Below are 24,235 nucleotides of genomic sequence, written 5' to 3'. Positions count from 1 at the left end.
ATCAATGCAATAATCAGGCATGATTTTGGGGTTTCTGTGATGGAGAATATCATCTATATTCAGAGAAGGAATTGTGGAGTTCGAACAAAGACCAAAGACTATTACCTTTCATTTAAAAAAATTATCTTATTATTTAATTTTGCTATCTTTTATACTTTATTTTTCTTCCTTAAGGATATAATTTCTCTCTCATCACATTCAAATTAGATCATTGTGTACCATGGAAACAATGTAAAGACTAACAATCTGTCTTCTGTGGGGAATGGGGAAAGGAAGCAAGATTGGGGGAAAATTGTAAAATTCAAAATAAATAAAATCTTTCTAATATATATATATATGCATAGGGATGATGACAAAAAATAAATAATTTTTAAAATAAAAAAAAGTACTGTTCTATGAGAAACCATAAATGGTAAGATTCTAGAGAAGGATGGAATGACTTTTGGAATTTGATGCTGAGCAAAGGGAATATAACCAAGAGAACAATGTACACATTAACAGCACTGGGAGATCAACAATCTTGTTGGAAGCAGCTCTTCTTAGCAGTTCAGAGAGTTAGGATAAAAGTATCAGACTGGCTGTGGACATTGTCAACCCTATCCAGAGGAAGAAAAACAAAACAAAACAAAATAAAACATGCGCGCACACACACACACACACAGAGACACACACACAAAATAAAAATTAACCCTTCAGAATTGGATGAACACTTCATTAAAATTCTCTTATGTATCTTTTCCCCTTAATCCTAATTCCTCATAAAGGAAATAACTAATCTGTAAACATGTTTATTAAAAATATGTATGTAAAATGATAATCTTGCTATTTGTCACTGAGGTGAGGTGGGTGGAAAATACACATTTGTATATGGATGAAAATAATTAAATAATCAAATAAATAAATTGTAAAAATTAAGGGAAGAGGTGCAAAACCATCCTAATGTTTTAGTTTCATTGGGTTTGGCTCAAAGAGGGTTGGTTAGCACATATAATAAGTTGACTTTAGAAATGTATCTAACCTTTCAAGTATTAGGAGGGGAAGAGGGGAAAGGAAGGAGGGGCTGATAGAAGGGAGGGAAGAAAAAAGGGAAAAAGAAAAAAGGTAAAGAAAAGGGGTGGTATATAGAAGGTGAAAACATTGATGAAGGTGGTATTAAGAAGAAAAAATATTGGGGAGGAAGGGGAAAGAAGGGGAAAATACAAATGGAAGGGAAATAATTAGATAAAGACATCTATCTTATGGTACAGGGAATTAACTAGGAAAAGAGATTTGGAATAGAGAAATGATAGAAAGCATGGTAAAATAAAAGGCAGTGGTTAGACACAAAAGTCTGACTTTCATGAGGAAACAGAGACAAAAACAGAGAGAAAGAGAGAGAGAGAGAGAGAGAGAGAGAGAGAGAGAGAGAGAGAGAGAGAGAGAGAGAGAGAGAGACAAGGGGAAAGTTTTATGGGGGGAAAGAAGAAATGAATAATTCTAACAGTGAGTGTGAATTCGATTAACTCATCCTAAAAATGGAAGTAAATAACAGAATAAACTAATTTGGAAATGGAAAAAATATGTTTATGTGACAAAGAGAGACACCACAGTTAAATAAAAATAAAGAACTCAAGCAGAATCTATTATCTATCAGTTGAGGGGAGAAAATATATATATCATGAGATGTAATCATGAATCAAGATAAAACAAAAGCAAAAATACAGATAAGAGACCTAATTAAAAGAGATAAACAAAGAAATATCATTGACTAAGAGCTATAATATAAAAGCTATAACAGACAGTGACATGATGATACTAAACATATTAGTTGGCTCTTGCCATTCATTATTGAAGAAGACTAAAATGACATCACTATCTTTGAGATAAATTACAATGTGTCCTACCATGGCTGATCAGACCAATATGGGCTCAGAATGCTCTACCACAGGTTGGGCACAAATAATCCATGTGAACATCTTGGGTGGGTACTCTAAACATATGGATGTCATGTTTCCTTTGAGCTGTTTGAATTCTGCCTTCCCCATAGACTGCAGCACCCTCACTGATGAGGGTATGCTATGCTGGGTATCCCTGTGCCAGTCAGTATTTCCCATGCAATAGAGTCAATTCTAAAGTTCTTCAGTGAGACTTCAGGGTGTCTTGATACCTCTTTTTCTGACCTCCTTGTGAACTGTTTCCCTGTGTGAGTTCTACATAAAATGGGTTTTTTGGCAAGTATACATCTGGCATTCTAACAATGTGTCCAGCCCTTATTATCTAAATTCTCTGTAGTAATGCTGAAATGATGGGTAGCTTAGGTCAAGAAAGGACCTAAGTGTCTAGTGTCTTCTCCTGACAGGTGATCTTCAGATAGGCACATAGCAATGAGGTCAACACAATGGCTCTGTAGAACCTCAGTTTAGTTCTCAGTCTAATACCTCTTCTCTACCATACTTTACTTTGAAGCCTCTTAAATAATGAATTAGCTCTGGCATTGTGAGTGTCAGCTTTGTTGTCAATGTATAGCTCCTTGGAAAGGACATTGCCAAGCTAAGTGAACTTGTCCACAGTACCCAAAACTTCTCCATTTGCTGCAATTGATGGTTCCACATATGACTGGTATAGTGCTGGCTGATGGAGCACTTGTATTTTCTTGGTGTTAATTATTAGACAAAAATTAGCACAAGTAGCAGAGAATTGATCCATACTTTGTTGCATCTCAGTTTCAGAGGCTGCATCGAGTGCATAATCATTTGTAAGCAGAAGATCATGCACAAACATTCCCTCTACTTCGGTTATGGCATGTAGCCTTTTCAATTTGAAGAATCTGTGATCAGTATGGCAGTTGGCCTTGAGAACATATTCCTCCTCAATGAAGGTGTTTGGTAACATGGCTGAAAACATCAGGCTAAAAAATTTGGGAGCAAGACCACATCCTTCTTTTACTTCATTGGTGACTGGTAAATCTGAAGAGAATTGTCCACTATCCAGAACCCAGGCATGCATGATGTCATGAAATTAGTTTACAATACTGGTGAACTTTTCTGGGTAACCAAATGTTGAAATAATTGTCCATAAGCCTTATTGACTGATGGTATCAAGTACCTTGCTCAGATCTACAAAATTGTTTACAGACTTCTGTTCAGTCATTGGCATTTGCCTTAAAGTTGACAGGCAGGAAGCACCACATCAACTGTTTTTCCATCTTTTCAGAAGCCACATTGGCTCTTAGGGAGATGATCATCTTCCAGGTGAAAGATCAGTCTATTGAGAAGAACTCTGGCAAGAATCTTAACAGCAGTGACTAAACGAGAAATACGTCTGTGATTGTCACAGGACAATCTATTTCCTTCATATAGATAGATGATGGACCCATGCTTGAATTCTTGGGGGAACAACATCTTTATCTCATAACCTGGAAAATTTCAGGCAGTTTTTGAATGAGCAATGGATACCCACCTTGTAGATCTCATCTGGAATAAAGTCAGTATCAGGAGCTTTTCTACTTGAATGGAGTCTAATGGCATTCAAAACCTGTTCTTCAATTGGAACTTTAGCTAAGGACTGATTGACTTCAACTTGAGGTAAATGGTCAAAGACCTCTGCAGTAATAGATGATGGTTTGTTAAGAGCACTATGGAATTGTTCAGTCCATCTCTCTAGGATAATTTCCCTATTCTTAATGAATGTGGATTCATTAGAATTGAGTAGCTGAGATGCAACATATTTCTTTGGCCCATATGTAGCCTACAGAGCATCATAAATGCATTTTGGTTTGTTACTGTCTGCATAAAATTGAATTTCATCTGCCTTCTTACTGAGCCAAGACTCCTATATCTCTCTAAGCTTTGCTTGGACTTTACTTTTGTGGAATTAAATGCTGCCTTCTTATAAATAGATGAACTATCCTACTGATAACCCTGTGGAGTTCTCATTTTTCATTTAACAGTCTCTGTATTTCCCCATATTTTTCCTCAAACCAGTCTTGGTGTTTGCAAGTGTTCTAGCCCAAATGAGCATATGCAGTGCTGTACACTAGATCCCTTAAAGCTGCCCACTTTTTTTTTCTATTCCACTGTTGACAACTGTGTTGGCATAGTTTTCCCCTCCAAATTAGCAACAATCTATTGCCACTCAGACAGACACCCTAATCTCTTGATGTTAATTCTTCTAGTATTCATTTTGCCTTGGGGGCCACTTCTTTAGGTTAATGTAAATATTTAGATCAGAGAGTCTGTGATCAGTCTAGAACTTTGTAGGACATGTTGCCTTTGTCACTTTCTCATCCTGTCCATCTCCTTGCAATCACATAGTCTAATAGATGCCAATGTTGGCTATGAGGGTGAATCCAGGAAGTTTTATTGCATTTAAGTAAATGGAAGGCAGTGTTTGTGATGTGATAGTCATGAGATGAACAAGTTTTTCTTGATCCTACCACCAACTTGTGAAGGTGACTACCTTCACCTTGTGACCCTACCTCCAAGCATGTGAGGTCTTCCTCTAGTGGAATGGGTGGGGGATAACAATTCATTCCAAACACCATAAACCCATCTGAAGACAGTCCTGTTGAGTGCTTTGAGTTTGGTTAGACATCAAAGACACAATGGTCATTCACTGTGTCTAAAGTCATCACAAGATCACTTGATCTTGCCTTGTTATGCTGCCTTTGGAAGAGAGTATGAGGTGGTTATTTCATGTGGCTCCACCTCATTTAAATCAAATTTATGCATGCATCAAAAAACATCACTCATAACCATTCCTCAAAGTCCAATGGTGACAGGCAAGTGATGAAACAGCAGATGCCAATACACTAGGAGTTGTATTCACAACCCTGCACAAGATGGCTCAGGCCATAGGGACATTTCTCCATTGAAAGCAGCAGTGGGTTTCAGCAGCCCCTTGGGTGACTGAGCAACCCTTTTAAGGATTGTACTACTAACTTTGTGATGCCAGAAAAAAATATCCTAAAAATTGTCTGCTTCCCTTACCCTGACCTGATTACTATAGCAGGCTGGGAATCCCACAGTGTAGTCAAGGCACAAAATCAATCTACAAAAACTTCTTCAAAAAAGATTCTTCTCACCCTAGGTGTCTGGAACATGGGCATACTCATAGACAACAACACAAAATCCAATAGACCTGAAAGATGTACAGCTCTTGTTGCAAGAGAACTCAGCAGGTATGATATCTAAATAGCAACCCTGAGTGAAACAAGGCTGGCAAAGGGAAAAACAAGCAACTGGGTGTAGGTTTTACCATCAAAACTTATCTAGTCAGGGCTGCTAGGTGGCACAGTGGATGGAACACTGGACCTGGAGTCAGGAGGACCTGAGTACAAATCCAATCTCAGGCACTTAATAATTACCTAGCTGTGTGGCCTTGGGCAAGCCACTTAACCCCATTGCCTTGCAAAAAACAAAAAAATAAACAATAAAAAACCTTATCTAGTCAACATTTTTGAATACTTAGCAAAAGGAGTGAATGACAGACTCATGAAAATGAGATTGCCACTTCTTGCACTTCTTGAAAATGCCATGCCAACACCATCAGTGCCTAACCTCCCACCAAGTTGAACACTGATAAGAAAAAGCTTGTGAAGACTTGAAGACTCTTATCATCAATGTAGCAAAAGAGGACATGCTTATAATTCTGGACGACTTTAATGCTACGGCTCAGATTACTAGTCATCCCTTGGGAGGAATGAAGTTGGAAGCTAAACATATATGTGCCAAATGGAATAGCATTCAAATTGTTAAAAGTTTAACTGAGTTAGAGTAGAAATGATTGAAAGTATACTAGTAGAAAACATTAATTTTCCTCTAAAAACTAATTCTAACCATAAAATAAACAAGAAAGAAACTAAGAAGATGAATAGATTTTAGACTAATTGGATATGAAAGATCTCTGAATCAGATTTGATGGGTATAGAAAGAAGCATAGCCTTTTTGTGGCTCTCAAAAAAAATTTCCATTAAATAGACCACAAAAATTGGATATTAAAAACTTCAACAAAATATTGAGAAGCAGGAATAATAATTTCATCCTTTATGACCATAATGAAATGAAAATATATACAAAAGTACAATGGAAACATAGATTAAAATAATTAAAATACTTGATCTCATCCTAAGGAATGAATGGATCAAACAACAAATCATAGAAATAATGATTTCATTAAAGATTATGACAAGAATTAGATAATATACCAAAATATTTGGGATGGATACAAACCAATTCTTAGATGAAATTTTGGATCTTTAAATTCTTAGATTAATAAATTGAGAAAGAGCAGAAAATGAATTTGAATGCAAGAAAATACCCTAGAATAATCACAAATTAAAATCCCCCAATTAAGCATAACATTAGAAAGCCTGAAAATCAAAGGAGAGATTAACAATATTGAAATTTAAAAAAAATAAAAACAAAAAATTTAAATAAGAAAATTAGATGCTTATTCTTTGAAAAAATTAAAATAAATAAACCACTGATTTATTTAATTGAAAAAGAAAGATAACCAAATTGCCAAAAAATTGAAAATGATAAATGCAAAACTAATGAAGATAAAATTTAATCAATTATTAGGAGACATATTTCCAAAATACATAGCAATAAATATAACATCCTAAGTGAAATGGATATTTACAAAATATACAAATGGCTCAGATTAACAAAAGAGACTATAGAATATTTATCATTAGAAAAAGAAATTAATCAAGTCAGAAATGAATGCCCTAAGAAAAACATTCCCAGGATGACATGAAATAAGTAGTGAATCCTACCAAACATTCAAGGGATAAATATTCCCATTATTATATAAACTATTTGAAAAACATGTATTTAAGTAAAAGAAGAATCCTACCAACTTTCTTTTATGACAAAGCATCATGCTGATACCTAGATTGGGAAGAGCAAAAATAGAGCAAGAAAATTATAGAAAATTTATTTGATGAATATGATTGTAAAAACTTTAAATATAGTAATAGCCTTGAGGAGACATCTATATATCACAAAGATTTATATATATTATTGAAAAGTGGAATTTATACCCAAGATGCCAAGCTGCTTCAATATTAGGCAAACTATGAACATAGCTGTCTATATCAATAAAAAACAATAAAAATCATATGATTACTTCAATGGAGACAGAACAAGTCTACAATAAAATACTATAATCATTTCTATTAAAAACATCAGAAAACATAAGATTCATGGAGATTTTTCTTAAAATTAAAAGTTATATCTACCTAAAACCAAGATCAAATATTATATGTATTAGGTATAAATTTGATGTTTCCCTATAAGATCAGAAGTGAACCCAGTATCAACAGCTCTTATAAATTATTTTACTGCGAATGTTAAGTATAACAGTAACACAAGAAAAATGAATTGTAAACATAAAAACAGAAAATTAGGAAACAAAAAATATCATTTTTTGAATCAAGTAAAAACCTAGTCTGAAGAAAAATTTCAGTTAATTTGCAGGACATAAAATAACCCCACTTAAATCTCAAGCATTCTAACAATATAGCACAAGAGCAAGAGATTAGAAGGAAATATTCCACTTAAAATAATTTAGATATTTTAAACTTCTAGGATTCTACCTACAAAACAAAACCATGGATCATTTCAACACAATTACCAAAACACCTTTTACACAAATAAAAACTAATCTAAACAATTGGAGATAGATTCATTGCTCGTGGATGGGCTGAGACAAAATAATTTTAATGTAATAATTCCACATAAGTTAACTTGCTTATTCAGTTATTTACCAATCAAAATATTAAAGAATTATTTTATAGATTATTTATTTGCTTTTCTATTATTTGTTTACACATTAATCCTCTTCTTTCACTGACTATATGATACATTCTATTGCATTCTAGATACTTTTCAAAATGGTCACTGATTATAACTAGCTTCATATCAAGAAAAATCATTAGGGCAGAGAGTCATTTTTTAAAATTCAGAATTGTATTTTAATTCCTTCTCTACTCAGAACAATGCTGTATATTTTTAAATTATTTCTTTTTAATTCAATAGTTGATGTTTTCTGGGGAGGTATAGCCAAAATGAGAGGGTAAAGCCAGGGACTTATCTGAGCTCCCTCCAAACACCTCCAAATGTCTTTAAGCAATGAAGCTAAAAAACATCTGGAGTGGTAATACCCCAAAAAAGGCAGAGTGAAATAATTTTCCAGGCAGTTTCCAAGACTTCCACTTAAGAATATAGTTTTAAATATGGTAGAGCTAGGTCACATTTTTTTTTTCCATCAGTTCTCTTGCTATTCTTGACATTTTGTTGCCATTTTTTCTAGCTTGGAAAAATAGTTATTTGGTAGTTTGATTCATATGACACTGAATTAGTAATTAAATTTGGATAGAATTGTGATTTTTATTATATTATTTCTACCTAACCATGAAAATTGACAATTTTCCAATTATTTAGATCTATTTTATTTGGGTGAGACATGTTTCTTAATTGTGTAGGAGGTAGATTTTCAAGTATTTAATGTTGTCTATAGTTTCTTTCTTGTTCTTGTTCTTGGATTTTGTTATTTATATTTATAAACACTGATGATTTATGAGAATTATTTTATATCCTGCTATTTGCTCAATTTTTTAATTGCTTCAAAGAGTTTTTTAGATGATTTTCATGGGTTATCTAAATATACTAACATATCATCTCAATGACAATTCTGATTCCTTTCATTTCTTTCTCTTATTGTTAAAGATAGCTTTTCTAATACTATATTGAATAGTATTGATGATAATGGGCATCCTTGTTTCATACCTGATTTTATTGAAAATGATTTGAGTTCATTCCCATTATAGCTAATATTTATTGATGGTTTTAGATAGATACTATTTATTATTTTAAGTAAAACTCCATTTATTCTTAATCTTTCTAGAGTTTTTAAGGGGATTGGATGCTATATTTTATCAAAAGCTTTTTCAGCATCTATTGAAATAATCATATGATTTCTGTTGGTTTTGCTATTGATATATTTGAAACATATTTTTAAAATTTTCTTTATTTTTCAGAATTAATTTTTGTTCTATAATTTCTTTTACAACCTGACTAATAATTAAATGTTTCAAATAACTATACATGTATAGTGTATATATTAAAGTGTATATGAGGAAGAGAATTTGTAACTCAAAGTTCTAAAAATGAAGGTCAAAAATTGTTTCTCTGTGTATCTGAGGAACAGCAAAATAATAGCTAAAATGAAAAAAACAACATATTTTTGGTGACAAAATAAATAGAAGTACTGAAGTTGTGAAGACTGTTTAATGCTTATTTATTTTTACATATCTTTGCTCCAATGCTGATGACCTATTCTTTCAAAGAATTTTCATACCTGTTAATAATCTTCTATTTAAATAATGATGATTTTACAAAACACTTTAATGTTTAAAAGAATTTTACCTTCCACAACTATGTGATATTAGTAAGTAGTACAATATTCCCAATATATAGATAAGTAAACTAAAGCTAAAATTTTTTTTCAATAATATGATATCCTAGTTTTTTCCTATAACTTGAATTAGGGTCAGATTGTCTAATAAAAGTTGTTGGTTAAGCAGCTCTTTATCTGTTCTTTCTGTAGTTTAGGAACCCTTTCTATTGAAATCCTCATTGTCATAATCAAATACTCTCTGTAGTATAATAGAATTGTTATTCTGAAATTCACAGCAAGATAGAGTAATGTGACAAATATAATTAGTATAATCATAGAAGCAGAAAATACCTGTAGCCAGAAAATACAAACAGATAAAGTATTGGTTTAGCCATTTTATTTTACAAATGAGGAACATTAGATACAGGGAATTTAAATTAAAGAAAAGCTATGTGTTTTATTTCAGTCCTTTCATTTGTGACTGCATCTGGGATTTCTTTGTCAAAGATGTTGAAGAGTTTTGCTATTTCCTTCTCCAATTAATTTTTAAAATTGAACCTGAGAGAAAAAGATTAAATGACTTTCCCAGGGTCTAGAAAATATTTCTTATAAGTGTGGCTCAATTCTCTCTCTCTCTCTCTCTCTCTCTCTCTCTCTCTCTCTCTATATATCTTCATATATATATATATATTTGAGAATTGAGGCCTTTTTCAAGGAAACATTTTTTTCAATTATTAAGGTTTCCTGCTTTCTCTCTAATTTTGACAATACTTTTATATATGCAAAAACTTTTCAAAATCTGATATAATCAAAATTATTAATTTAATATTTCATAATGATCTAAATCTCTTCGTTCATACTAAATTCTCCCCATTTCCAAAAAATTTCACAGATAAACTATTATATATCTCTTGAGATGCTTATTTTAGCACCATTTCTATTCAGATCATGTACCTAACTATTGTGACCTTCTCTTGAAATATACTGCAAGATATTGATCTATACCTAGTTGCTGCCTTTTGTTTTCCAGGCTTGCCAGTAGTTTCTATCAAATAATGAGTTCCTATCCCAAAGGCTAGAATCTTTGTGTTTAATCAAACAGGTTACTATGGTCATTTACTAATAAGTATTGATTAGTTTATTTATTCCATTAGCCTCCACTCATTTCTTATCTATGATCATATGGTTTTGATGACTATTTTATAATATAATTTTATAATGTAGTTTGTGATCCAATGTTGTTAGGCTACTTTCCTTTATATTTTTTCCATTGATTTCCTTGACATTCTGAACATTTTGTTCTCCCAATTGAACTATATTGTTATTTTTTCCTAGCTAGTTTTTTGGTAGTTTGATTGGTATGGCACAGTATAAATTAATTTATACAAACTTGTCTTTTTTATTGTATTGGCTCAATCTACACATAAACAACTGATTTTTTTCTAGTTGTTTATACATGGATTTATTTCATTTAAAAGAGTTTTGTGGGGCAGCTAGGTAGTGCAGTGGATAGTCAGGAGTACCTGAGTTCAAATCCAGCTTCAGACACTTAATAATTACCTAGCTGTGTGGACTTGTGCAAGCCACGTAACCCCATTTGCCTTGCAAAAACTAAAAAAAAAAAAAGTTTTGTAATTTTGTTCATATATTTCCTAAGTTTATCTTAGCCAATAGACTCCCACATATTTTATATTGTTTAAAGCTACTCTAAATGAAATTTCTCTATCTCTTCCTGCAGCATTTTGTTGGAGAGGTTATGCAAGGATTGGGACATTTAAATATTGCTGGTGGGGTTGTGAACTGATCAGACTTTTCTGGAGAACAATAGGGAACAATATGCCCTTTGTTCAATATGTCAAATTGCAATAAAACTGTTCATACCCTTTGACCCAGCCATTTAAATCTAGAAGAAATTATAAAAAAGGGAAAACTCCTACATGTTCCAAAATATTCATAGCAGCTCTTTTTGTAGTAGCAAAGATTTGGAAATTTGAGTGGATACCCATCAATTGGGGAATGACTAAACAAGTTATGGTACATGAATACTATGGAATACTTTTGTTCTACAAGAAACCATAAATTGTCGGAATCTAGAGACGCAGGAAATGATTTACAGGATCTGATGTTGAGTGAAGGGAGCAGAACCAAGAGACCAACATATGCATTAAGAATAACATTGTGTGATGATCAACCTTAATGGAAGTAGATCCTCTTAGCAGTTCAGAAAGCTAGGACAATCTTATTAGACTGGCTATGGTCATCATTATTCCCATCCAGAGGAATAAAAAGAAAAGAAAACAAAAAAGAAAATGAAAAAAAACCAACCCTTCAGAATATGAAGAACACTTTAGAAAAATTATCTCATGTATCTCTTTCAATTAATCCTAATACCTCATGCGAAAAATGACTAATAGGTAAACATTTTTTTCCAAAATATTTATGTACAATGCTAACCTGACTGCTCACTGATAAGGGGAGTGGGGTGGGAAGGAAATTTTGTCAGTTAAAAATATACATGTGCATATTGAAGAAAATAAATAAATTAATAAAAAAACCAAGTGTATTATGGTTGATTAGAAAACTTTGTTGTTGTTATGTGTGCCTAGTGTTCTGATTCTACTCATTTCCCTCAGTATCAATTCATACAAGTATTTCCAGGCTTTTCTGAATATAGTGTTCCTCTGATTCTAGTCATTTCCCTCAATTTCAATTCATGCAAGTCTTTCCAGGTTTTTCTGCTCACATCCCTCATGATTTCTTATAGAACAATAGTTTCATCATATATATGTACCCAATAATTTGTTCAGTCATTCCCCAGTTGATGGGCTTCCTCTCAATTTCAAATTTGTTGCCATTACTAAAAGAGCTGCTATGAATATTTTGATATATGTATCACACATTTCTTTTCATGGAATATATGATTACTGCTTGATGAGGAGCAGAAGAAAGGTCCATAAGACCTAACATTTCAGTTTCCTAATAGACAGAGTATCAGATCAAATATATAACAAAATATTTATCTTAAAGAGTATTGGGAAGCCTTAAACTTCTATCTAAAGCTTTGACTCCTTCCTTCTAAATGACAGGTACAAAACAAAATTAAAGACTCCAGAAGGCAAATGAAATTGAGATTAAAACCAGCAAAACTTTCAGGGGGCAATATGAACATTCCAAGAAATGGGTGACTTCCAAACTTTCCTGTAGAAACTTCCAGAATTGACCAGAAAGCTTATCTTCAAGTACAGGACTTAGATGAAACATAGAGGGGGTAGACAGGAAGGGCAAATTATGAGGGACATAATGATATTGAACTGCATGTATTCCTGCTTGGGAAGATGATATGACAATTCATATGAACCTTCTCATTTATAAGAGCAGTTAGAAGGAACATATATAGACAAGGCACAGGAGAGAGTTGAATTTGAAGGTATAACATATTTAAAAAGATAGAGTTCAAAGGCAAGAAAGGAATGTATTGGAAGGAAGGGAAGACAGAATGAGATAACTTACTTAAATAAAGGAGGGAAGAAAAGATTTTGAAATGGGGTTGAAGGGGGTAAGTGAAAGGGAATGAGTGAGCCTTTACTGTCATCAGAAGTGGCACAGAGAAGAAATAACACATACACAGCCTTCATTCTAATCAGAAATGGCACAGTTTCCACTGGTAGAATATACTGAATTTTGCAGGGTGGCAAATTCTTGGCTGTAATCCAAGGTCCTTTGCTCCCCCCATAAAAGGTATTCCCGGTCTTCCAGTGCTTCAATTTGGAAGCTGATAAGTCCTGTGTAAGTTTGATCTTATTTCCTTTGTATTTAAATTGCTTCTCTTTTGCTGCTTGCATTATTTTCCCCTTTATCTGAGAATTATTGAATTTGGTTATGATAGTTCTTGGAGTTTTTATCCTAGGGCTTCTTTCTGAAGGAGTTCTGTGTATTCTTTCAATGAATATTTTGCTTTTTTGAGCATTTGGATGAAATTTTATTCTGTTACAAGGAGTAGTTCAGTAGGTAGGAGAAGTAACTATTCAGTAGTAGCAAAAGATCCTTCATTTTTTAAGGATCTGGGGCATGGCAATTACTATCAATTTAGCTTAATTATTGGCAGGCTGACAGAAAAGGGAACTGGCCACAGAGCAGGTTTTTGCTTTGTGAACCATCCTTTCTCACCTTAGAAAATGGAGTGATGTGGCTGAGGCAAACCCTCTGTAGGGACCCTGCTACCTGGTGTGACCAAAGAAGGGTAGCCCATGCCAATGGGTTGAAAAAAGCAGTAATCAGACTGGGTCTCATAATACATGTGAAGAAGGGGCTGAGTGCTAAGAAGAAGAGGAGAGTATCCTTTTCAAATTAGGAGGTTGTATTTATTTTAGTCCAGATAAATGGGGATTAAAAGGATAATAAGAGACAAATATAAACAAATGTTGAGAATCCTAAGCACAGCAAAAAATGGTTTCCTTTAAAAAAAATATCTATGCCAAGGATAACAGTGAAGATGACTTCCAGTGCAGATTCTCAGCACTATGGTGAGGGAGTGAGAAAGCGGAATGGACAACAGGGAAAATCTTCAAAATTTCTGCCAAGCAGATGCCCCCACATTTTCAAGATGCTCTTGTTTCTCATGCTGAGAGTGGCCAAACACTTTGTGTGTTTAAAGAGAGATTGCTTTGGAGGAATATTTTAGACTTGCTGAAAACAGAATCAATTTGAAAACAGTCCCAGATGCAGTCTGAATTATTCTTCAGGCTGCTTTCCACTTCTTTCCATCTTTACATGTAGTCTTCTTCAGTCTGAGAGCTGTTCTTTTTTCCCTCAGTGCTATGAGGATCCATTTCATAAATTCACTGATATCTTGGGATGTCTGTGACCAAGGCTGGTTTTTACAATAAGAACACGTGTTGCTGCTTGGTCCAGACTCATGCAGAGCATCCAGAAGAAACTTTTCCATGGCACCATTATAGGCTGAAATTGAGGATGGTGCCACACTGTGACCATTGCCATTACTGCTTTAGTTCAGCACCACCCAAGTGACCTGAGGGAGGGGGTAGCATCAGTTGCCTGCTCTGCATCATGGCTGAAGTAGGCTTGTTTGGCAGAGAGCCTAACCCCCCATATCCCACCCCTCCCCACTGCAACCTTCTCTGCTCCTCCTGCTTGCTATTGTACAGCTACTGACCAGCTGACTTAGGAAGGTAGGACTAACCTGCAGCCAGAAGAGCTACCTTCACTAGATAGTCTATTTTGGTCATAAATTTCCTGCATGGCTGTTATTCCTTTTTTTCCATTTTACTTTCAGCTTTACTGTTTTTTAAATTCAAGGTCTTCTGTGAGGTTTTGGATTTGATTTCAATTCATAGACTCCTTTGATACTTCCCATGTACGCAATTTTTCACTGGTTTCTTCTTCTGAGGTGGCACTGTTATTTTTATCTGAATAGTAGTTTTCTATGGTTAGTGCTCTATTAGGGTTTTTTTTTTTTTTGGTTTGTTTTTGCTCATTCTGATAGTTTGAGCATAGAACCAAGCTTTTCATGCTGGGCATTGGGGGGGGGGTCCTAATCCCTGGCTTGCCCTTGGCAAAGATGTTGTCTTATGCAGCCCAGGTCTTGCTGTTTTAGAAATTTATTTCCTCCTTTATGTCTAGGTTCTCCCTCTGTGCTAGTTTGTTCCCTACCCAGTGGGATCAGTTGCCCAGCATTTCCAGGTTTCAGACTTTGTTTGAGGATCCATCCTGCTGGCTTGCTATCTAGCTGTTGGGATCTATACTGCTGTCAAGCTTTATCCTGCCTAGCTGGTCTTTATTTTCTCTTTTCCCCTAGACAGAACTCCACTGAAGATCCGCCAGGATGATGACAGTTGAAAACATGTTTTGATCTTATCTTTTTTTGGTGGAACCCAAAGTTGTAATGTCTCTGTAGAGGCTTCATTTGGCTTTAGTAAGGAAAAGTCCTGGGAGCATGCCATCTTGACTCTGCCCTGAAGTCTCTCACTAGAATTTTTTAAGAGAAATGGGTGCTACATTTTGGAAAGAGCTTTTTTTCTGTATCTATTGAGATAATCATACAACCTTAGATAGTATTGTTTATGATATTGTCAATTATGCTAATAGTTTTCCTAGTATTGATCCAGCCCTGCATTTCTGGAATAAATTCCACCTGGTCATATTATATTATCCTGGCGTTAAATTGCTGTAATCTCTTTGTTTACATTTTATTTGAAATTTTGCATCAATATTCATTAGACAAATTCCCACATATTTTGTGTATTTTGGGTCTTCCTGGTTTGAAATCAGCACAATATTTGTGTCATAAAAGGAATTTCAAGAATTCCTTCTTTGTCTGTTTTGCAAAATTCATATAGTATTAGGATTCATTTTTTAATTTGTGGAATTTATTTGCAAATTCATTTGGTTTTGGAAATTATTTTCATAGACATTTCCTTAATTTCTTATTCAATTTCTTTTTCTAAAATGGGGTTATTTAGTATTTTATTTTGTCTGCTTTTATTTTATGTTTCATAAATATTCAGACATTTTACTTGGATTATCAAATTTATTGCCATGATATTGGACAAAATAGTTCTGAAATTTTGCTTTAACTTCTTCCATGGTGGTGAATTCAAAGTTTTAATTTTCCATAAAAGTAATTTAGTTTTCTTCTATATTATTCTTATCATATTAACCAAAAGTTTATTTAAAAAAAACCTTTAACTTTCACTTTTTTAACTAAATAATTATATTACTTTTAATTTTATTTGTCCCCTTTTTTTTCAAAATTTCTAATTTGATATTTTGGGGGATTTTAATCTGTTCTTTTTAAATTTTCTGTCCAATTTATTAATATTTTTTAAAATTTTACTCATATAAGCATTTTGAGATTTAAAATTTCACCTAAGACCTGTTTGGCTATAAACATATGTTTTGGTATGTTGTTTCATTATTGTTATTTTCTTTGATTAAATTACTGATTTTTTCTATATTAGATTATTAGTTTCCAATTCTTTTTCAGTCTATCATTCCATGACCCTTGATTAAATCTAATTTTTAATTTCATAATGAGCTGAAAAAGAAACTTTTAATATTTGTATCTTTCTGCATTTGATTCTGAGGATGTCCTGACAATTTTTTTGTATATGCCATGTACCACCAAAAATGTATAACCATATACCTATTCAATTTTTCTCCAGAGGTCTATCCTATCTATATTTTTCTAAAATTCTAATCAACTTCTTAACTTCTTTCTTATTTATTTGTGGTTATATATATATTTTTTCTAATTCTGAGAGAGGAACCTTTGAGGTCCCCTACACATAGAGTATTACTATCTACTTCTTCCTGTAACTCATTTAATACCTTCTCTAAGAAATTTGATGCTGTACCACTTGTAGAAATATGTTTAGTATTGAAATTGCTTCATTGCCTATGGTACATTTTATTTTGTTGCTTTATATTTTTATTTGTTTAGGAGCTGTGTGTGGGCTTAAACATTATAAAGGATGAGAAATATATACTCTAGCTTTCTAGTGATTTTTTTGTCTTAAAGTTTTATTTGTAATGTTTTAAATTTTCTATTGATGTATTATTTTTCCAAATGCATGTTATGAATGTATTTTCAACATTTATTCCTATACAAATTTATATTATTAAGATATGAATTCTCCTTCCACACTTCCTCCCCCCCCAACAGTTAACATTAAGGTTAACACTGTACATACAAATTTTTGATAAAGATGCTTGTCATAGTCATAATGTTAACACATTAGTCATTAGTAAGAGGAATGAGAATTAAGGGAAAGAGATAAATAAAAGCTGATTTTTTATTGCATGTTCATCAGATTCTGAAGAGGTTTTTTTGTTTTATTTTGTTTTATTTTTCTTCCTCTAGATGGGGACAACATGATACACATGGTTATTCTAGCTCTCTGAACTGCTGGGAGGAGTTGCTTTTATCAGGGTTGATCATATCACAATGTTGTTGTTTTTATTGTGCATATTGTTCTCTTGCATTTGCTTCCTTCACACAGCATCAAATCCTTTAACTCATTGCATGCTTCTCTAGAGTTCAACCATTTAAATTTTCTCATACAACAATAATATTCCATAGCATTCCCATACCATAACTTGTTTAGCCATTCCCCACTTAATGGGCATCACCTCAATTCCCAATTCTTTGCCACTACAAAAAGAGAAGCTATGAAGATTTTGGAACATGTAGGACTTTTCCCTTTTTTTTATTTCTTCTAAATATAGGCCTAGAATTGGAATTGCTAGGTCAAAGAGAATGAACATTTTTATTGCATTGCTCTTTGAGCATATTTCCAAGTTGCTTTCCAGAATGGTTGGATATGTTCATAATTGCACCAGAAATGTATCGATGTCCCAAGCCTCCCACAACCTCTCCAACATTGATCACTTTCCCTCCTTCTCATTTTAGTCAATCTATTGGCTTACCTAATAGTTGTTTTAATTTGTGTTTCTCTAATCTATAAATATTTGGAACACATTTTCATATGATCATATATAGCTTTAATTTTTTCATTTGAAAACTGCGTATTCATATCCTTTGAGCATTTATCATTTGGGAAATGACTTTAATCTTATAATTTTGATGAAATTCTCTATATAGTTTAGAAATGAGAATTTTATCAGAATTACTAGGTATGAAGATTGTTTCCCTAGCTTTCCACTTTCCCTCTAATTTTGGCAGCATTGATTTTATTAGTGCAAAAAATTTTTGATTACATATAGTCAAAAATCATTAATTTTACAGTTTATAATGTACTCTAATTCTTGTTTGATCATAAATTTATCCCCTTTCTATAGATCTGATATAGTATTTCTTGGTATATTAATTCATCTATGGTGTAACCCTTTATGTCTAAATTTTTATTTTATTTTGGTATAGGGTGTGAGATGTTGGTCTATCCCTAATTTTTGCCATATTATATTCTAATCTTCCCCACAATTTTTGTTGTACTTCTTAGGCTAGAAGCTGATGTCTTTGGGTTTGTCAAAGAGTAGTTTGCTGTAGTCATTTCCTGCGGTTTCTTTTGATCTTATCCCACTCCACTGATCCATTACTCTATTTCTTATCCAGTACCAGGCAGTTTGATGACTGCTGCTTTATAGTATAGTTTTAGATCTGGTAGAGCTAGGCCACTTTCCTTTACATTTTTTTCCATCAGTTCCCTGGTTATTCTTGAAATATATTTCTTAGGCTTTTTTATCATGGCTTTCAGGTATTCTAATGATTATTGAATTATCCATTTTGCATCTATTTTCTCATTCATTCATTTTTGAAGCTATATTTTATATACTTCTATATTTAATTCTATTTATTTTATTTTGTGTGTCCAAGACTTGATGTCTCATGGAGTTATTAGTCTCCACTAGCACTAGCCTATTCTTTAAGGACTTATTTTCTTCAGTGAGCATTTCTATTTCCTTTTTCTCTTCTAAAATAATTATTCACTTCCACTTGACCAATTCTATCTTTTAAGTGTTTTTTTTTCAATTAGCTTTAGAACTTCTTTTTCCATTTATCCAATTCTACTTCAAAAGTTGTTTTCTTCAGAGTTTTTTTTTCTATTTGGTCAATTCTAGCTTTTTTAAAAGTTGCTTTCATCAGTCAATTTTCAAGTTGTTGACTCTTTATTTTTCATAATTTTCCCATACAACTCACATTTCTTTTCCCATTTTTTACCACTCTTAAGTGATTTTTAAAATCCTTTTGGAGCTATTCCAGGAGAATTTTTTGAGCTTGAGATCATTTCAAATTCCTTTTTTAGACTTCATATGTAGACATTTTTGCAATTGCTGTTTTTTTTTTTCTGACTTCATTTTTTTTATCTTCACAAATCCCATTGGATATTTTTTATAGTCAATGCTCTTTTTAGTTTCTGGCTCATTTTTAAAAGTTGAGTTGTGTTCCTGGGATGCCAAAGCCACTGTCTCCAGCTTCTTGTGTTGGGGATCAGGGACCTGGTCACTGGCTTTATGCTCTGGGGTCTCATGTGCTGATAGCTTGCTCACTGTATTTAGGTGACCCACCTTAGTTGTATGTGTTGTGCCAGGGTTCTGAGACTGGCAATTTGCCTTCTCTGCTGGGACTACAAGACTCACAGCTGCAGTGCTTTGCCACTGGTTGGTAGAACTAGAACTGAAATGCCTTGGTTGATGAGCTGTGCTGCTGTTAAAAGACTCCCACTAGCTTGTTTGCTTCCCACCTATGCTTGGAAGAGAGACAGACTTTTTCTGAAATCTTTCTAAGTCACCTTAAGTTGGGAAATTGTTTCACATTGGATTTTGTGGGTTCTTTCTCTCCAGAGTCAGTTTAGAAGCTTGAATTAACATTGTTTCTGAGGGAAACTGGGGAAATCTCAGGCGACTTCCTCTATCCTTTTGACTATATCTGCTCCCCTCAAACTATTCTTTTTTTTTTTTTTTTTTTTAGTTTTTTTTGCAAGGCAATGGGGTTAAGTGGCTTGCCCAAGGCCACACAGGTAGGTAATTATTAAGTGTCTGAGCCCGGATTTGAACTCAGGTACTCCTGACTCCAGGTCCTGTGCTCTATCCACTGCGCCACCTAGATGCCCCTAACAAACTATTATTTTAAAGATTCTTTGAAGAGTTTGACAAGAAGTCAAGCTTGTTTATCTATTGTTTGACGACAGCTCCCCATACAACTATCTCTATAGTTCTCCATTTACAAAGATCAGAAGCAAAGTTCATACAAATATTTTTGTTGGTTTTGTTACTGTTGTATTAGACCTTACAGGCTAAAATTCATTCTCTTTGACAGTGATGACAGAATTAATACGTAAATTTTTGTTGTTATTTAGTATCTTTATTATATATATCCTTTTTAGCCAAAATAAGAATTGAGTTCTTTTTTGCTGTCCTAAATATTTTGCCTCAATTCACTTTTTCATGATTCTAGAAGAACTTTGATGGGGCTACCATAACTGTATAGTGCATCACCTGAGGACTTTCCAGTGAATGATGGATAAAACAGGTCAGTCAAGATGACACCATTAATTCACTCAGAAACATTTACTAAATAGAAAGCAAAGCAAGAAGTAATAAAAAACATTTCACCTAAAACCCTGGTACATTATGTCTTATCAATTTATGGAGTGTTTTGTGAGAAGAGTGGGAACAAACATGAAATGCTAACAAAGCAAAATATGTGTAGGCAATAGAACTATGAAATCCTGAAAGCTAGTGGTCAGAACTCGAAAGTTCAGGAATATAGAAATGGAACAAGTGGTGGTTTAATAAGGCTAAAAGGTAATAGCAAATTGTTCCAATAAATCAAACTGTTGACAGATGGTTGCTGCTAAGGCTATTCTTTGATAAAATTGTATGGGGCTTCTCCAGATTCTAGAGCTCTAATCTACAAAGGAGGAGAATGTGTCTTCATAGGAGAAGTTATTTTATCCATTTTGATACCAATATACCTTATTTGTCTAAAGAAGTAATTCTGTATGTTCTCTTGGTTTGGAATTCTAAAAAGTTTACTTGAATGAAGAATTTCTAAAACCAGTGTTATCAAAATCAAATAAAAACAGAAATCACTAATTCATACATAAGGATCCCTGCAAGCTACATATTGATTTAGTTTTAAACTGTAATATTATCTATGTTCTGTTATTTTTGTATATATTTTGCTATATCTTTCCCAATAACATTTTAATTACTATATAACTAGACTGTTGAAGTATGAATTATTCTCCCTCAAGGTAGTGGAAAGGTGTACTATTGAATCTGAACACCTAGGTATGAGTTGGGTTTTATCAACTTCACAACTTTTCTATGGATCATCAAAAACTTTTAAATTTTATCTTCTTATCTAGAACATAGGCATAATAACTCCTTTACTCACAGAGATATAAGTACTTTTTAATAATTATTGTACTTGCTATCTTACCCTAGAGAAAAATGAGAACAAATGAATGGGATAAGGGGGAATGGGGGAAGGGAAGGGGGGGAATAAGTGACAGAAGAGAGGGAAGATTGTGGGAGAGGATACTCAGATACAACACACTTTTGGACAGGGACAGGATAAAAGGAGAGAGAGAGAATAGAATAAATGAGAGTGGGGAGGAATAGAGTGGAGGAAAAATACAGCTAGTAATAGCAACTGTGGAAAAAATATAGAAGCAACTTCTCTGGTGGACTTATGGTAAAGAAGGCAACTCATTCCAGAGACAGAACCATTGAAATCTGAACATAGACTGAAATACATTTTTGTTTCTCTCTCACTGTTTTTTAGTTTTCTCATTTTGGGGGCAGGGTGGGGGAGGAGGGTTTATGATTATACTTATAACAAAAATTATTGTAATAATATACAAAAATAAACCAAAAATTATTGTATTTTGAACATGTACATTATTATTATTGATTATAATTATTTATAATTAATACAATGACTTGTAATTAAAATTTATTAATTTAACATATCTGTTACAAACTATAATTTGGAGATACTCCCAGGCAAAAATAGTATGTATGGAATTCAAGAAAAGCTTCTTTCAGAAAGTAGGATTTTGGAAATATTTTAAGGAAGCCAAGTGAAAAAATATAGTTCACAAAAGATATGAAATTAATAATAATAATTATTACTTATTATTGTCATTGTAATTTTGTGAACAGTGTTGATATAACAAAATAAGGCTCAAATATTCTTTACATATATGATCTATTTTTATATCCCCAAAACACTAGAAATTTGGTGATATTACTCTGCTCATTTTATAGATTCTGTAAGGAATAGAGAGGCTAAATGATTCGCCCAGTTTCATATGGATACTAACTGTCAGAGGCCAAATTTGAACTTTTATTTTTCTTACTTCAGTTTCTGTTATCCCTGTGTCCCAAAACTAGGACTTTTTTAAAAAAAGCAGTCTTTTTTTTGGTAGGGGAAGAGGTTTAAAGGAATGTCCCAAAGAAAAGTCTAACTGGTTTAACTGAAGAATTTCAAGTGCACAGTTAAAAAGGAAAATGAGGAAAGGCTACCTGGTCTATCAGTTAGGACTACCATATCCACAATAAGGTTCATGAACATCAATGTTTATGATATATGACAAAATATTTTCACTGCAGATGAAGGCAATTCATGAATACACTGATACTGAAATGGAACAAATACCTTCAAAATTAGATAATTTTCTGATAAACAGCCATGGGTATAGTTGTCTTAAAACCATGCCAGAGAAACAGTGATAATAGTCTGGTACACCAGGGTATACTCTTCAGGGAAGCTCACTCAATTCAGTTGTCATGTCACCCCAGGTGTTCTTTAGGATAGGAAGGATTCCCACTCAGGTGGATTTGATTTAATTTCTACTGTATGATCATTGGGAAGAATACACCAACCAGTAGAAATTGAGTTCCTTGTATTGAAACTTCCTAAAAGAGCAGCTGCAGATATGGGGAGATTTCCAGACAATGGGAAGTCACAGGAATGTAAGGGAACAATGAAGAAGGAGGAAAGCTCTGAAATAGAAATTTTATAACTCAGAAGAAAAAGATAGGTTAGAGAAATCACAGTTTTTTCTGTGGGAGAACAGGATGATAGAGTTGTAAGGATTTAGAATACAACTGAAACAAATCTTAACTTTTCCAGATAGGAAATTTAGGATCACAAGGATCAATGAAATGACTTATTAAAGCACATATAAGTAGTACTATGGGTGGTATTTTAATTGGCCTGTTCCATATGCAACTGCTGTGAGCACTCCCCCAGATAAACACAGAAGAGAAGTATTTCTGATTTGTCTCTTTATATCTGTAGAAATAAAACTAGATTTGTAGGATTGGCTATATTTATTACATAATTCCCATTAAAATCATTCAGGCATCCACAGTTGTGGAAGACAACCTATTAACATAGAAAATCCTCTTTAAATTGCATAATTGAAATTTAACAAGTAGGTATTATTTCCTTTTTCTCTCTTCTGGTAAGTTTTACCAGAATTTTACTAGCTTTAAGATAGTTTTTCCCCAATAATTCTCAGAATTAAGTAAAACCTTTGCCAACCAAGCAGTCCATCCTGATTGGAGCCAACTCCCAAGTTTACTAATTAGGTGTCAACTTTAGATTAATTATGATGAATTTCTCATTTACTAACCTTCCTTGAAGATAGGTCACCTGTGTCATAAACTGCTGAGGATATTGAATATGTTTCCAGGTCAAGAGGCAATTATGAAGTTAGGCAACCATGAATTCAAAGTGATAGTCTATGATCTTATCCTTCAATATCCTGAGGATTGGTACTAATCAAAAAAAATATGAAAGGCAATATCATATTGATGTGACATCATATTTAAGGTTTTTTTTTATATATTACAACAAGTGTAACTCAGTCTCAAATCTTCCTATCAAAGATACAGCACTAGTGAAGATCTGTTGTTTTCTGCACATATGTGGGGCCTGAAAAAGTACTAATGTAGTCTCACTGTGATTACATTAGAAGCAATTATAACCCTTGGCCATTTTATATTTACTTGGATCTAGTCAGGTATGATATGTTGCTTTTGTAAATATGCCTTGAATATGAAAGTTATGTGTTTGCCTACTTGCCACCTAACTCTTACCTGCACTGCAGGAAGCATTTCAATGACCACACCCTGGTAAAGCATCTTGGTAGATGGGTTAAACTAGGTTGAAGGTAATCAACAAGCCTCAAGCAGGTGAAGACTTTCCCTTGGAAGAATGGTTGAATAAGACCAATGTTTTCAAATGTCCAAGAAGAGAAAAAAATCCAACTTCCTCTACTACATCCCAGGCCATCCCAGGCATATGTCATACATTCTGACATATAACTTGGCATTGGATTTCAAAGACTCCGGAAAAAAA

The 24,235-nt window shown here is 33.4% G+C and overlaps 1 pseudogene; it reads right to left on the bottom strand.

Annotated features, from left to right (window-relative positions):
• Positions 1 to 13,850: 13,850 nt before the first annotated feature.
• LOC141499129 (BCL2/adenovirus E1B 19 kDa protein-interacting protein 3-like) lies at positions 13,851 to 24,018 on the bottom strand (annotated as a pseudogene).
• Between the last annotated feature and the right edge of the window lie 217 nt (positions 24,019 to 24,235).

Source organism: Macrotis lagotis, chromosome X (assembly GCF_037893015.1).
Source record: "Macrotis lagotis isolate mMagLag1 chromosome X, bilby.v1.9.chrom.fasta, whole genome shotgun sequence".
In the NCBI taxonomy this organism is placed as follows: Eukaryota; Metazoa; Chordata; class Mammalia; order Peramelemorphia; family Peramelidae; genus Macrotis; species Macrotis lagotis.
Note: the sequence above shows the minus strand (reverse complement) of the source record. Positions and strands in the feature narration are given on the sequence as shown.